We start from the raw sequence: 16,529 nt of genomic DNA on the forward strand, positions 1-16,529 counted from the left end.
CTAATTGCTCTGGCTAGTACTTCCAGTACTATATTAAATAGGAGTGGTGATAAAGGACACCTTGTCTTGTGCCCGATTTTAAAGTAAAGGCTTTCAATTTTTGGCCATTTAGTATGATGCTGGCTGTTGGTTTGTCATAAATGGCCTTTATTATATTGAGGTAAAGACCATCTATTCCAATTTTCTGTAAAGTTCTTATCATGAATAAATGATTCATTTATCATTATCATTTATCATTATCAAAGCCTTATCGAAGGCTTTTTCTGCATCTATGGAAATGATCATGTGATTCTTATTTTTGGCTTTATTGATATGGTGGATTACATTTATTGATTTGCATATGTTGAACCATCCTTGCATTCCTGGGATGAATCCCACTTGGTCATGGTGTATAATCTTCTTGATGATTTGCTGGATCCTATTTGCCAATATTTTATTGAGGATTTTTGCATCTGTGTTCATTAGGGAGATCGGTCTATAGTTCTCTTTTTTAGTTGGGTCTTTCTCAGGTTTTGGTACTAGAGTAATATTTGCTTCCAGGAATGACTTAGGAAGGATTGCTTCCCTTTCAATTTCATTGAATAGTTTGAGGAGTGTCGGCATTAGGTCTTCTTTGTATTTCTTGTAGAATTCTGCAGTGAATCCATCTGGGCCTGGGCTCTTCTTGGTGGGTAAGGACTTAATTACATTTTCAATTTCATTAACAGAGATTGGGTTATTCAACAGTTTTACATCCTCTTGATCTAGCTTTGGTGCTTCATATGCTTCTAAGAATCTGTCTATTTCTTCTGTGTTATCAAACTTTTGAGAGTAGAGGTTTTCGAAATAGGTGTTGATGATCCTCTGTATTTCTATTGGGTCTGTAGTGATTTCTCCTTTTTCATTTCTTATTGCATGAATTTGAGCTTTTTCTTCCCTTTTTTAAATAAGGTTGGCTAGGGGCTTATCGATTTTATTTATTCTTTCAAAGAACCAACTCTTTGATTCGTTGATTCTTTGGATTGTTTTCTTAGTCTCTATTGCATTGATTTCTGCTCTGATTTTTATAATTTCCTCTCTTCTTTTGGCTTTGGGCTTGACTTGCTCTTCTTTTTCTAGCTGTTTGAGGTGTAGCATCAAGTTATTTATTTGTATTCGTTCTGTTTTCCTGATGTGGGAACTCAGTGCAATAAATTTTCCTCTCAGGATGGCTTTCATTGCATCCCACAGATTCCGGTAAGTTGTACCTGCATTTTGATTTTCTTTTAGGTATTGTTTAATTTCTTCTTTAATTTCTTCTGTGGCCCACTGATTACTCAAGAGTGTGTTACTCAGTTTCCATGTGTTTGCGGGATTTTTGCAGTATCTTTTATCATTGATTTCTAATTTCAGAGCGCTATGATCCGATAACATGCAAGGGATGATTTCAACTCTTTTGCATTTGTTTAAATATGTTCTGTGAGCTAATATATGGTCTATTTTAGAGAATGATCCATGTACTGCTGAGAAGAATGTGTATGCTGATGTTGTTGGGTGGAACATTCTGTATATGTCTATCAAACCCATTTGTTCACAGGTGTGATTCAGTTCTGTTATTTCTTTGCTCATTTTCTGTCTGGTTGATCTGTCCCTTGGTGTCAATGGCATATTAAGGTCTCCTGTTACAATTGTGTTACTGATAATTTGAGTTTTCATTTCTGTTAATAATTGTTTTATATAACTGGGTGCTCTGGAGTTTGGTGCGTATATATTTAAGATAGTTATCTCTTCCTCTTGGAGTTTTCCCCTTATGAGTATGTAGTGACCTTCTTTGTCCTTTATGGTCATTGTTGGTTTAAAGTTCACGTTGTCTGCAAACAGAATGGCTACTCCTGCCTTTTTTTGGATTCCTGCTGCATGAAGAATTGTTTTCCGTCCTTTGACTTTCAGTCTGTGAGTATCCTTCTGGGTTAGATGGGTTCCCTGTAAACAGCATATGGTTGGATTTTGTTTCTTGATCCATTCTGCTAGTCTGTTTCTTTTGATTGGTGCATTGAGACCATTTACACAAATGGTTATTACTGTTAAATGCTGGTTTATTGTAGGAGTGTTATCTCTCTGCTGTTGCATCTTTATCTTTCTGTTCTGTTTAATTATTTGCTTTGCTTAGTGGTTTTTTCCTTTGTGTATCTAAACTGTCTTTCAATATTTTTTGCAGGGTTGGTTTGGTGTTCATGAAGTTCTTCAGCTGTTCTTTGTCATGGAAGTATCGTATTTCACCATCTATTTTGAATGATAGTTTTGCAGGATATATCAGTCTAGGTTGGAAATCATTTTGCTTTAGTATCTGGAATACTTCACTCCATGCTCTTCTTGACTTTATTGTTTGTGATGAGAAGTCTGCTGTGATTCTGATAGGTTTTCCTTTATAAGTGATCTGTCTTTTCTCTCTGACAGCTTTTAATAACCTATTCTTGTGTTGGATTTCTGGGATGGTGATTATTATATGTCTGGGTGTAGTTTTATTTTGGTTATGACTATTTGGAGTTCTATATGCTTCACTGATCCTGATGTCAGTTTCTGATCTCATGCTTGGGAAATTTTCAGCTATTACTTCTCTAAATATCCTCTTGACATCCTTTATGTTGTCTCCTGCTTTTTCATTAATCCCTATCATTCTTATGTTATTCTTCTTTGCATCATCTTGCAGTTGTTGAATTGTTGTTTCCTGATTCCTTGTTATTTTTAAAAGATCTTTCTTTTCCTGTTCACTAGCTGCAATCCTGTCTTCAAGGTCTGAAATTCTATCTTCACTTTCATTAAGGCGGTTTTTACAACTTTCAGTGGAGGTTTTTATTTCCTGTATATCTCTGTGCATCTGCATTATGTATTCTGTTTGTTTCTTATATTGCTCGTCTAGAGATTCTATCTTTTTGTTTAGTTCCTCCAATTTTTTATCTGTGTTTTCCTTAGATATATTCAGAATCTCTTTCATTTCTTTTATCATTTCTTCTTTTATCTGGGAGATTATTTCGAGTTTTAATTTCTTTAAAGCTTCCTGGAGTTGCTTGTCAATTTCAGTAGCTATTGTGTCTGATATAAGAGGTGGATGGGATATATTTTCTTCTATATACATTGCTCCTAGAGTTTCTTGAGATGGGCTGGAGGTTTGAGGCTGTAATTTGGTCTTTCATTTTGTCATTTTCCTATATTTCTGTGTTTCAAGTGTTATTTGAAAGCTTCCTCAGGATCTGTTGAAAATCCCCTCCTATGTTTGCAGCTACTGAGACTCTGGCACCACACTATCCCAAGCCATTGGGCCTGCAGAACCAATGGCCCTCCTCTGCCTGCTCAGAAATCCACAGTTCTAGAGAACCTGGGCCTCAGGGACACTGTGCACCCACCTGCCCCTTGGAAGCTCCACAGTTCTTCAATCACAGCCGGGTTAAGGTACTCACCACAGGCCGTGGTGCCTCAGGAACCTGTGATCCCTCCCTGCTTGCAGAGATATCCACAGTCCTCCAGACACACGGAGAGGCCGATGCAGGCACCCCAGATCCGCCCAGCTCCTCCTCTGCACACGGATGGCTAGGTGTGGCAGCAAAACAGGCTGGGTTCAGGGGATAGTGTGGGCCCGCCCACCCGTCGGGAGCTCAGCAGTTCTCCAAGTGCAGCCGGGATGGGGAGGCGGATGTAGAGGCCTCAAACCCACCTCTCCCCTTCACTGCACCTGGAATCCTGGAGGGACCCAAACAGTCTGGGCCGAGATATCCACAGTCCTCCAGACACACGGAGAGGCCGATGCAAGCACCCCAGATCCGCCCAGCTCGTCCTCTGCACACTGATGGCTAGGCGTGGCAGCGAAACAGGCTGGGCTTGGGGGAAAGTGTGGGCCCTCCCACCCGTCGGAAGCTCAGCAGATCTCCAAGTGCAGCCGGGATGGGGAGGCGGATGTAGAGGCCTCTAACCCACTACTCCACTTCACTGCACCAGGAAGCCTGGAGGGTCCGGAACAGTCTGAGATTTGCGCAGAGTGTGCTGAGCACTCACCACAGGCCACAGTGCCTCAGGAACCTGTGATCCCTCCCTGCTTGCAGAAATATTCACAGTCCTCCAGACACACAGAGGGGCCGATGCAGGCACCCCAGATCTGCCCAGCTCCTCCTCTGCCAACTCTAATTTCTTTAGCTTGATAGTTTCCACACCATCACGGTTCAATGAATACAGGGGCTCACTGGTGCATCTCAAAGCATGTGTGGGGTCTAGTGAAGGGTGGATGGAGTGGGTGACACTTTATTTGATTTGCAATGTATACATTTATATAGTACAGAGTCAATAGCAGTTACCATTTAATAATAGTATCTTTTTTGGAGAAATATCTCTTAGAACTCTGCTTCTACAAGCACACTGAATTTTGTTTAAATTTTTATAAACTAAAGTCATTTGTTCAAGTGATTATTGATCAATTTATCAAGGATTGAGATTTTAAAATACACTTACCACTCTGTATACATATTCACACTAACATTTCAACTTACACAAGTAATTTTCTTTCAGTTTCTTGTCTTTTCATTTTCATTAAAGAAAAATCCTTCTTAAAATAAGCTTCTAGGCACCCAATTCTGGAGTTTGTATCTATTCCTGCTGAATAATATGGATAGTTTGAAATCTTGATTATTTAGTTTTATTCACTTTTTGTCTCTCGTATAATATGATAGACATGATTAGGCTTTAAAAATTAAAAAAGTGATCAAACATTTACTACATCATATGTTTCTGGCAATGTATTTCTGTATTAATAGCTACAACACCATGATTTCAAACAGTTCAGTAATGAAGACACCTTCCTCATCAAAACCGTTTCCATGATGGGACTTATCATTGATTAAATGTCAATGTCAGCTTGCCCAAATACTGTGGAGAAACCCGTGGGCGTCCACCACAGGGTAGAGTCCTGCAGTTTGAAGCCCTTTGAGCTGCTTTGTGCAGTTGACAACACTTTCAGAATACAGGACACTAATTTCTATGCTTCTACTCATTTTGCCTTTCTAACCCAGGAAATGGGGAGGAGATTGAGGAGTGCTGATCAAACTCCATCCTTTTTTCCTACATGAATGACTCATGTAATTCATCTCTCTCTCTCTCTCTCTCTCTCTCTCTCTCTCTCTCTCTCTCTCCTACAAATATTTCTCATAACTAAATATTTGTTAGCCCAAAGCATTTTAATATAAAGAAAAGGACATGTGAAAAGGGAAGATACATGGTAAATATTACAATGAAAATTGGTTTGATGATACAGCCCAGTTACTTACAAGTAAAAAGAAAAGCATACAATTTTACTACACAGTAGTACTACACAGTAGTAAAGTACATTATGTGTAAATGGCATGTAAACGAGTATAAATAGTGTATATAAGGAAGAGACTTTTTCTTACCCACCTCACTGCACACATGTAACCTTAGTTGAAAATATGATTATGTGGATCACATTTTTAGAGAAGTCTTTACAGTAAATAGAGTATAGTATAAACCTAATTTTGGTGTTTTTTGCTGAGTTGTGTTTTATTTTGTGGTTACAAAAATATGAGAAATGAAATTGCATGATAAATATCATTTTATAAAAATAAAAGGTGAAAGTGTTTTGCCAGTTTCCACATTTGAGATAAAGAAATACTGTTTCATAGATTACTATCTGTTTTGATTACTGATTAGTGTTCAATTTCAGGTTGAACTTGAAAAAATTATGTCTAATTTTCATATATCCTGCTAAAAGATGTACAGTCTAAACATTGTATGAATAGTGTAAAACTGAGTACTTCAAAGTCTCTACCAAATAATGCTGTGCACAATTGTAAGTGAGAGAGACTTTTTTTTATACCTCAAGATGTGTGATGGGCTCAGTTCTATAAATCTATGTAAAAATTATTAAATTTCATTAAATCCTTTATAAGAAAGTCACAAAAATTCTACAGCAACTAAATAAGTATGTATATAAGAGACATAAAAGTGAGAGACAGAATCACTGAAGTTTTATTTTTCTGCCAGTAAGTAAAACAAATAAAATTTAAACATGTTCTTTTAGTCAGTTTTCATTTAGTCACTGTCTGGCTTATTTTAAAGACAGAATCACTAATAAAACTTAAAGATTTTGAAGTAATATTGTAATGCATTTTCAAAGATATTGTATATTTAGTTTGTCAACCTTCAGAATAAGGTTGACAAAATAAGGTTTTATATTAATATAAGAAAATATGAAAAGACTAGTTTTGTTCCAACATTACTGAGTAGCAGAAAGCAAGAAACATACAATAAAGCATTCTCACATTTTGCTATGGTTTTGCCATCTAATTAAAGTGGAAATTTGCAAACATCACTGAACAATTATGTGTATCTCAAGATGGAATCCCATGTATGGTTTCACCATTTACCTATAATGATGTCTCTATCCTAGATGTGGTGTGTAGTCTTAACATGACATGGTGAAAAACATGTATGGAGTTTTAAAAAATCTTCTGAGATTTGCAATTCCCTAAAGAAAAGATAACTGCTTATTCATTATCCCTAAAGTATTTGAAAGTTTAACACGATGCCTGAAGGTGATTCACTTATTATTAGGTGCAAGTTTATTCACAGGTGGATGAAAAATCAAGAATGGGAAAGAGGTTTACATAAGGGAAATTTCCATCAATTATGGAAGTTGAGAAGTCCCATGATTTCCTGTTTTGAGGCTAGAAGCCCAGGAAAGACTACATGTGGTTCTATTCCAAATCCAGACACTTGAGAAGTTGGAGGTCCTAGTCCAAGTATAAAATCCAGGGAATCTGAAGGCTGATGTGTGATGGAGGAGAAGGTAGGCAAGCTCAAGCCCAAAGCAAACCTCCTATTTGCCTTTGGTTCCATTAAACCTAGATGGATTCAATTTATGGCCACTCTCTTTAAAAACGGTTGTCTTCACCACAGTTCCTTTTTTCTTTTGAAAAAGTGTCCTCTTACTAACCTGTTTGGAAACTCTGTTTCATTTTTATTTTTATTTTCATTTTTTCTCTTTAAAGTAAAAAGAAGGGCTATTTTATCTGTGTACTCTTTCAAAGGCTAGTGACTTCGGGAAGCAAGGCCCCACAGATGTACCCAGAAATGGTGTACATAGTTATCTCTCATCCTTTAGCCCAGTCAGGGAGATACACAAAAGCAGTGATTTCAATTTTATGAACATTTTCACATATCAACTTGTTACCTATTTACATCCCCTTAAAATACATTATACCAAATAAAAGTCAATACCAAGTCCTAATTCTGCCTACTATGATGGAGCTATCTTATCTACAAGCCAGACCCAACTAAGTTCTTTGCAGTTCTCCCAAGTCATTTTGTCATCAAGTGATATTCCATACAGACATTATAAAATTTATAATAATATTTTTTCTTTTGCTCCTTATGTGGATAGGTGACAACTTCCTATCTATTGCAATACATAGACTGAAAGTGAAAGAAAAAGAAAATACTACTCCAAGAAAATGAAATTACAAAGCATGCAAAAGTAGCTACAGTCTTAACTGCAAACAGACTTCAGTTCAAATGTTCAGAAGAGATGAGGAATATTATTGCATATTGATGGAGGCAGCAATCAACTGAAAACTTATAATATTGTAAACATATATAAACCAATATTTGTGTATCCAATTTTACAAAATGCATGCTACTGGATTATCCAACTACAATAACAGAGTGAATTTCATACTTCACACCAGGCCTGCTCATGGACGAGGGTGAGGGCAGGAGGCCCTGCTGGGACAACAGGTTCCAATACCTGCTGAGCTGTGTGGGCCTCGCCATGGGGCTGGGGATCATCTGGAGGTCCCTAACCTGTGCCAGACTTATGGGGGAGGTGTCATGGTTTATGTTTGTGTCCCCCAGGCCTCATGAGTTTGTATTGTTCATATGTGATGGTTCATTGTATAGTGCTTGGATTGATGGTGTCAATGCTCCACCCACATAGGGGTGGAGCCAGGATGTGATGTAATGGCAGGAAGAAGGTGTGTTTTTCTCTTTGCTGGTTCAAGTTTGCTGCTGGCGGCCGCCATGAACTTTAGCCCAGCCATGCCTGCCTATCTTGGAGCCAACTGAATGTGGACTGAAACCTCCAAAAACTGTAAGAAATAAACCTTTCCTTTCCCAACTTGGGCATCAGGTATTTTGTCTCAGTGATGAGCATAAAGTAACTAAGACAGGAGGTAAGCTGCCGGGTCTCCTCTCATGTCCCCGGACAACAGGCGGGAGCAGCCATCCCTGGCTGACAGAGGAGGCATGCCACCTAGTGTATCTGGGACTCAAGGCAGGTGTGCAAGCCTGTCATCATCCCCAAGCCTGTCTCCTCATGGCTTTGAGAGCCCTTACCCCTGGGAAGAATCCTTGACTGCTGGTCTTCCTGCCTTGGTGAGTTTAGGGAGCCAGGAGCTGACATTTCCCCAGGGCCTCGCATAGTATCCAGGGTGCACCCTCCCCAGATGGTCTCCCCAGAGCCCGAGCTGCACACACCCATGGGGCTGCTGGCCAGGCTTCATTGGCATTAAACTTGAGCCCATTCACCAAGGAGAGACGCCTGAGGTCCTACCACTGAGTATGGGGTCTTGGCAGGAGACAAGCTGGCACCACCCCCTCAGGAGCCAACATAAATGGGCCCCATGTCCCCAGCCTGCTGGAACAGTCCTCTTCCATGGGGCTGAGACAGCAGGTCTTGGGCTTTTCCTGATCACAGATTGTTTAGAAAAGAAGACACAATTGGTGATATTTGTACTTTGTTTGCACGAACCCATCACCAAAAAGGGTGGACAATTCCTCTCCCACTTGTAATTACTCAACTCCATAGATCTTCTTTTCAAAGATGAGACTGTCAAGGCAACACTGAACAAAGGTGGCCAGACATTTCTATAAGATCTATGGCAGCCAGATGCAGTGGTGTGTGCCCGTAATCCCAGCACCTCCAGAAGCTAAGGCAGGGTGAACTCCAAGTTATAACCCAGACTGGGCAACTGATCAAGATCCCATTTCAACGTAGAAACCTTTAAAGGACTGTGGATGTAGCTTGGTGGTACAGTGCCCTGGGTTCTGTTTCCCAAACCACATCCAGACAAGGTTTACAGCGATGTTGCACCATGGTCCCTCAGCGGGAGCTGGTGACTCACCCTGAACCACAGCACGCTGAACCAAATCAGCCTGCACAGCAATCGAGTAAAGACCTCTCTGAAGCAGCCACCATGGACTGTGGTTTCCACACAGAGGCCTTCATCCCCTGGGCAATGAAGTAGCTGGAGTGGTGTGGTCCATCAAGGAAGCCCTGTTCTTGACTCAGGCTCGCTGAGGCGGGCGGGGGTCCTCCCACTTTTCCTGCAAGTCGTCCTGCCCCTCCTTTGAGGATGTTGGGACCCTGTGTGTGCACATGTGTAATGCCAGTGTGGCTGAGTGTAGACAATACCCCTCCCTGCACCCCACCTGCCTTCTTGCAAGGCTCTCGGTCCCCCTGCAGCCCTGTTGTGCCTCCCTGGCTTTGGCTGCCTCAGAAATTCCTTTCCTAGGTAGTCTCAGCATCTCAGTGTGGGGCACAAGGGTGTCACCAGGGCTGCTAGGAGCTCACTTGGGGATGGTGGTCAGCAGTATGTGGCCAGATGTTGTGTCTTCCCAGCCACTCAGAGTGGACCTCCTACTCTGCAGGCTCTGCCTCCTCCTGCAGGTTCTGCTGAGGTGCTGGCTCAGGGCCCAGACTCCTTCCTGGGGATCAGAGTGCCTGTCTGGCCAGCTTTGTGGTATCTTTTCCCATGCCTAGCTGGCAGCAGAGACACTCTGGCTCTTGCCGGTTCCCAGGCACACGGATCCCGCCCTGGGACTGAAGGTGGCTGGTGGTGTAACTCAAAGGCATACCCAGCCCTAAGCCCTGCCCCAGGGAGGGTGAAAGGCCAGCAGGAGCCTTGCATACTGGGGCTCCTGGTCTTGCCTAGGGATCCTCATTTCTGTAAACCCCTGGTTTGAGAACCTGCATTCCTGGCAGGAGCCCCTTCTCCCTGATAGGCATCTGCCCCTCTGATGTCCCCAGACACTGGGCTCTAACCCTGGACATCTACAGCCACAGAGGATGTCAGTGGGGCCTCTATTGGCAAATACTGGGGAGGGCACAGTGACATGTGGTCAGGGGCTCCCATCACCCCTGTGTTGCATTGACACACTGAACCCAAACCAGCATCCATTCTGGCATTTGGGCACCAGGTGCCGCAACTCTCACTGGAGTGCTATTCAAAGCCACCAGTGACTGTGGGCTCCCCATGCCTGGCAGGTGGCTGCCTCATCCCCTACCTCATCATGCTGGTCTTTGAGGGAATCTCCCTTTTCCATATTGAACTTGTCAGTGTCTGTGGAGGGGCAGCATCGGAGTGTGGATGGTCATCTCCTGGTATCTGGGCAGAGCAGGTTTGTGCCACAGACAGATTACCGACCACAGCAAGCTGGGGGGACCTTGGAGGCCCAACCTGCAGAGCCAGGATTTCATTTTTGTGTGGGTGCAGGCCTGAGCTGCTTCACCGTGTCCTTCCTGTACTATAACACGGTGCTCATATGAGTGCTGTGGTACTTCCTCAACTCCTTGCAGCAGCCACTGCCCTAGGGGCACCTGCCTACCCAACCTCAACAGGACAGGTGAGGCACACGGGAAAGGGTGGGAGGGGAGCCTCAGGCCCCTGTGGCTTGCTCCTTTCAGCCAGAAGGGACTCCCAGGTGGGCAGGCATGACAGGACAGGGCAGGGGGCATGCGGACAGCCAGGCCTTTGGCCACTGGGGCAGCTCTGCTGGAGGGCTTGTGGAGGAGTGCCAGGGCAACAGCATGGTGAGCTACTCCTGGTGCTGGCAAACGCTTAACATCACTGCCAACATCGGTGACAGTGATGCAGTCATGTACCCATGCGTGAGCAGAGGCATTGAGACCACGGGCAAGATGAGCCAGCTGGGCAACCCATGCCCAGGTACAGCCCAGCACCATGGCACAGGGTGCCCTGGAATTGGTCCCTTCATCCCAGAAGGCCATGGCCACACCTGGGATGTGCCCAGAACTGAGGCCGGCTTGGTCAGTGGAGTCCACATACACCAGCCTCCCCAGAGATTGTGAAGGCCAGCATGGCTCCCACTTCCCCATGAGGTCTCTCCTGCTCTTCCCTCCAGAATGTGATCCTCCCACAATGCTCAATATGCTGCTGGTTTTATACTTTTGTCCCCTGGTTTTTACTTTTTTATCAGTGTCCATTTGCTGCACACAGTAATCACACTGGTCACGGAGTTGGCACATGGACATCACACGTTGCCCTTTTCTTTCCTTTCCTGTCCTCTCTATGCCTGACTCTACCTCCATCTCCCATCCCCATTCTCTCTGCAAAAGGACTCCACGTTTCCTATCATCTACCTTTTATTTTGCTCACTCCTTCATTCACATTTTAGGTTTCCTGTATTGGAGAACCTGTGCTGTATTTAAGCACGTATCTGGTTTATTTCACTTAGCATCATGGTCTCAAGATGACACATTTTCCTGCACATCTGCTAGGGCTCTACTGTAGGCAGTCTGACTCCCAACACCCCATGGTATCTGCTGGGGGCTGCACCGAGGCCCGGGCACTCTGAGCTTGTCGGGCACACGCAACTCTTTCTGGGCAGCAGCTGAGTCCTTGCACCTGGGCCCCACCTCTCAAACTGTGGCTGCTGAGCTTTGCACAGGTCTATAGCCGCCAACCTGGTACAGCACAGCACTGCTGAGGTGACAGTCTGCCTCTGGGGGAACGAGGGTGACTGAGTCACAGGAGCCAGGCATTCCCAACTGCCCTTTGTGAAGTCCATCTGCACAGAGTTTTCCTCTGCACTGCTGGGGCTCGAACCAAGAGCCCACACCTACTTCAAAGCTGCCCCAGACACACTTGCAGTCCTCTGGCATGGACCTGAGGGGACAGGACCAGCCTCATCCAGCTGAGAACAGGCCTGCTTGGCATGGAGACAGGGGCTTCAGTGTATAGAAGGTGGGTGGAGGGTGCTGTGGCACAGCCAGGGCGTGGTCCTTAGGTAGTGGGGGCTGAGAGATGCTGGGGTAGAGGAGGCTGCAGAGAGGGCCAGGCCTGTCCTTGGAGGCTGCCTGTCCTGAGGCAGCATCTAGCCATCCCTACAGGGCCAGGAGTATAAAAATGCGGCATTCACGTGAGTCTGCCAACCCCTGACCTCAGCTGACCCCAGCCAACCCACCGGACCCCAGTGTCTGTTGCTGGCTCTGGGGTTTCCTGGCCATCGAGGCTTTTCCACATACCATGCATGCCCTGCAGGCAATCTACTTCACAGCCTTGTTCCCCCACCTGGTCCTGACCATCTTCCTCGTCAGAGGCCTGAGCCTGCCTGAGGCCTGCCTGAAGGCGACAGAGAGCCCGATCTACTTGTTCATCCCAATGTATGTGGTCATGGCCCAGCGGATTCCTCTCCCTGGAGCTCCCCAGGGGGAGTGGTTCCCAGGCAGTGCAGGTGGGAGTAGAGAGGGGGTACCAGAGCAGAGGCAGCTGGCCGGAGGACAGTAGTCAGGCTTGGTCACATGTGGGATGTCTGTGGACAGGGGCACATGGGGCCTGGAGAGAGCAACCAGGGTTGAGAGGTGAGCTAGGCATCCAGGCGTTGAATACCTGAGCAGATGCTGGCACTGCACCAGCCTCACACCAGGAGCTCAGATCTGGGTACCTATGCCCCTCCCAGGTCACTTCACAAACACAAGGTGGGGTTCAGGCATCCCTACATCCACCCCGACCTGGCAGAGGCACATGGCTTTGCCCAGGCCTGTATCCAGGTCCTGTGCTATGATTTTAGCTATGGGGGTCAATGCCAAATGCCAGGTCAAGGGACAGGGGAAGCCCCAGGCTGGTCCCACCAGCAGAGCAGGCACAGACAGGGCTCTGTGGCCACTTTGAACCATTCACTTCTGTGGGTCCAGGCTGCCTTTGGCATCTGAGCAGCTCATCCTGCTAAGATGCCTGAAGCAGCAGGGAAGTTTCAGAGCAACCAGGTCATCTGGCTGGCCAGTGCAGTTTCCCCACTGTAACGAGGCTTCCCTATCTGATCCAGGTGCAAATTCTTCTGAACCCAAGGGTGTGGCTGGATGCGGCCACACATTTCTTCTCTCTCTCCCTGGCCTTTGGAGGGCACATAAGCTTTTACAAGCTATATAACCTGCTTAGGTAGGTGGCTGGCAGGGTATGGACACCTTTATAGTCAAATGTGGAGCCAGCAGAACCTGGGGACAGGTGCCGGGTGCTTTTTCCCCTTGGGACAGATGTGGCATGAAGGGGGGGCCACGTGGCTGTGTCCCTGAGCTAGAGCTTGCACCAAGGCACCCTGGTACAGCACAGCTAGCCTGTCCCTGTGGTGTCCACTGGGGCCTCTCAGAGCCAGGATCCAGGCTCAAGCAAGTTGGTCCTAAAGCCACCAGGCAGGCTCCAAAGAGCCTCAGCGTTCACTAGAGACATGGAGAGTTAAGGGAATGCAGGTGCCAGAGCAGCCTAGAAACTCAAAAAAGGTGAAGCCAGGGCAGAGGCAAGCAGGCTGGCAGTGCGAGTGGGACAGAACCAGTGGGCAGACGCTGGGGCAGTGTCCTGAGCTGTGCTCTTGTCACAGTCACTTGCCACTCTCTGCATGCCTCTTTCACCCTCCTGGCTTTGTTTAGTCATAGCCAGCATGAGCGACTCCATTTCTGACAACTTCCATGTTCCATTCACACCAGCATGACACTCACCAAGTGGTGGTTCACAGGTGGCCATGAAAGCAGACACCTGTGTCCTCCAGGGGTCACCTGCAATAGGGCGGAGGACCTGCCATGTGACAGCACTGATGGTGAGGTAAGCTTGAGGGAGCTGGGCAGGAATCCGCCCATGTCCACAGTGTCCTGGATGGCCACTGCGTGTGTCTAGGAACAACTGCAGGCCCGGCACAGTAATCATTGCCCTGGTCAACAGTGTGACCTCCTTGTATGCATCCGTCAATATCTTTGCCATCATGGGCTTCAAGGTGACCAAGACCACAGCCAGTGCCTGGACAGGTGTACACTTCTATGCCTGCCCAGCAGCGCTAGTCCCAGGCCTGAGGCCAAGGCGGCCTCTTGGGGCACACAGGTGAGTGAGTCTCGATGTCCTGGCAGGAACATCTTCAGCCTCATCAACGAGTTCAGCCTCCCAGAGCAGAGTATCTCCAGGGATGAATTCCCCACTACATTGTGTTGCCTCAGTGCCACGCAGCTAGGGAGGGTAGCTTGGTTGCCCCTGCGAGCTTGCTGCCTTGAAGTCTTTGTGGAGCAGATGTTCGCGGCTGAGCAGCCATGTGTCCAGGATAGTGGGAGAGATTCTGACTCGGGGGTGGCTGGGGCTTGGTCATGGTTCCGTGAGCCCCCACCCAAGCAGGCTGCACATGTCCTGAGGTCCAGGGCCTTTCCTCCCTGCTCACAGGGGTAAAGAAAGGAGCAACTAGCCCCGGCCCCTGAGAGCCAGGTTGGTGCCCACCACAAGGGACGTGCCTGTTGCAGGGAATTGCGGGTCTTCATCATCTTCACCAAGGCCATGCTGCATATGCCCAGTGCCCCCTTTGGGCTGTGCTGTTCTTTGGGATGCTCCTCAGCCTGGGGCTGTCCTCCACGGACATGGAGGGGGTCATCACGCCGCTCCTGGACATAGGGATCCTGCCGCACTGGGTTCCCAAGGAGGTCTTCACTGCTGAGCAGATGCTCAGCCACCTGCAGGGCCTGACCCTGCGGCCCACCTCTCAGCCTGCTGCCCTCTCCACTAGCTGCCCACAGGCCTACCCTTGAGGAGGTCCAGGGATCCTTGTGGCCAGGAGGGGGCAGTGGGGACAAGGGGGACAGGGAGGCCCTGCCCATGCATCCCACTGTCCTCAGGGCTGGCCTGCCTGGTCTGCTTCCTCTTGGCCACCTGCTTCATGCTGCAATCTAGAAGCTACTGGCTCCAGGTCTTTGACAACTTTGCGGTCTCCCTGAACTTGGTCACCTTTGCCTTCATGGCAGTGGCCGGGGTTGTGTATGTGTATGGCATGTAGTGGTGAGCTGTTTTCCTGCCTGGTGTGCACCTCAGCACCAAGCAGTGTGATCGGGCATGGGGCTGCCCAGACCTCAGGGCTCAGCCTGTGGAGGCCACGGCTCTTGTCATTCCCTGCCTCCCACTGAGGGCAGGTGTCCTGCAGGTGGACACACCCTGGTGCCTGAACCTGAGCCCATGCCCATGCAGGTTCTGTGCTGATGTGGGGTGGATGACTGGACAGTGACCCAGCCTCTATTGGTGGGTGGTGAGCTCCCTGCTGCTGCTGGGCATCCTCCTGTCCTACATTATCCTGTTGGCCTACAAGCCACCCAGCTACAAAGCCTAGAACTCCCAATATTTAGGTCTCCCCTGCACAGAAAGGTGGGGGCACTGCAACTCCAGGGGTGGCTGGAAGGGCAGGGGACCCACACGTGGACACTCCTACTTGCTGGTGATGAGGCCTGGCAGCTGGATACAGGCTCGCTGAAAGGTCTGCAGCTCCCAGGCCCCAGCATCCCTGGTAGGACAGAGCCAACTCTGTAACCTCAATACATGGGTGGGGCCCAGGCCAGGCAGGTAGGGACCCCAGGGCTTCCCAGTGCATCCGCTTCCCTCAGAACCTGGACCACACTCCACATGTGTTGTGACGGAGAGGTGTCCCACAGCATCCTTATGCCCATCCAGCCTGCAAGGGGAGGGCATAGCACAGGCCTCAGTTCCCAGGGTGGCATCTAGCTCCTCTGCAAGCCTGAGAGCAGCAAATGTAGGGGTGGGCCCCTGAAGAGTTCTATAGGTCCACACAGGGCACCCAGAGGTACCTCAGAGAAGAAGTCAGGGCAGAGCAAACCACACAACCCAGATCTCTTCTCCACGGTTTCCTACCTGTTCCCATCTCTGCCTAAGCACAAACGCTCACTTCTGGCTCAGGAAGGAAGTAGGAGATGCTGCTGACCCAGGCCAGTTCTGGTGGCCAAGAACCTGCTGAATGCTCCTGTGGCCCAGGTGACACCCACTGAGCAGGTCCTCCTGTCCCCTAGGTGCTGTTCTCATCGCAGGAGAGGAAGCTCTACTCATACGAGGTGCAGGCCGCCTGCACACCCCTGTCCTTCCTGCCCCTGCTGTGGGTCCCAGGGTCTGCACTGGCTCATTGCCTGGCCCAGCGCAGGTGGGAGGACACATGGCTGGACACCTGCCTGAAGCTGCAGGATGGCAGTGGCTGCTGAGGGGTCCCATAGCCAAGGTGGGGTCAGGGACTGCTCACCTGTAGCCACTCAGACTCAGCTCCATTATATGCTTTGTACTAAGTGAGGCCACATGGTTGCTGCTCCCATTGTGTCTGGGTCCACAGCTCAACTCCTCAATCAGGAGTTAGAGATGTCCTGGGAGTTTGGTCTGGACAGCAGCAACAGTGTTTCAACCCTGGTACACCAGGTCCCTGGGCACAACCAGTGGCTGTTTTCTACCCCTGGAATCCATCAGCTGGGGCAA

At 47.6% G+C, this 16,529-nt stretch overlaps 1 pseudogene; it reads left to right on the forward strand.

Annotated features, from left to right (window-relative positions):
* The first annotated feature begins 7,714 nt into the window (after positions 1 to 7,714).
* Positions 7,715 to 16,264, forward strand: LOC100722662 (sodium-dependent neutral amino acid transporter B(0)AT3-like; annotated as a pseudogene).
* The last annotated feature ends 265 nt before the right edge of the window (positions 16,265 to 16,529 follow it).

Source organism: Cavia porcellus, unplaced genomic scaffold (genome assembly GCF_034190915.1).
Source record: "Cavia porcellus strain 051 isolate PalLab524CR breed Dunkin Hartley unplaced genomic scaffold, mCavPor4.1 scaffold_19, whole genome shotgun sequence".
Lineage (NCBI taxonomy): Eukaryota > Metazoa > Chordata > Mammalia > Rodentia > Caviidae > Cavia > Cavia porcellus.